Source organism: Nannospalax galili, unplaced genomic scaffold (genome assembly GCF_000622305.1).
Source record: "Nannospalax galili isolate Female #2095 unplaced genomic scaffold, S.galili_v1.0 scaffold735, whole genome shotgun sequence".
NCBI lineage: Eukaryota > Metazoa > Chordata > Mammalia > Rodentia > Spalacidae > Nannospalax > Nannospalax galili.
This window is the reverse complement of record NW_008337053.1, coordinates 2,135,031-2,135,489: the sequence shown is the minus strand read 5'-3', so window position 1 is coordinate 2,135,489 and position 459 is coordinate 2,135,031.

The window sequence follows — 459 nt, the reverse complement described above, 5'->3', positions numbered from 1 at the left end:
TCTTTTGCAGCTATGGAAACACTGTGAAGGGGAGTGTTTCCATGTGCTCTTTCTCTGATTGCTTGTTTTTGGTATGTAGAAATGCTACAGACTTTTGTAGGTTAATTTTGTAACCTGCCACTTTTCTGAATGTGTTGATAATTTCTAGGAGTTTTCTGGTGGAATTTTGGTATCTCTTAAATATAATGTCATATCATCTCCAAAAGGGGATAATTTAATCTCTTCTTTTCGAATTATTACTCCTTAAATTTCCTGCTCTTATCTTATTGCCCTTGTAAGAGTTTCAAGCACTATGTTAAAGAGGAGTGGAGATAGTGGATAACCTTTTCTGGTTCCTGATTTCGATGGAATGCTTCCAGTTTTTCTCCATTTAGAATGATGTTGGCTGTGGGTTTGTTATATAAGGCTTTAATTATGTTGAGGTATGTTCCCTCCAGTCCAATTCCCCATTGTGCATGG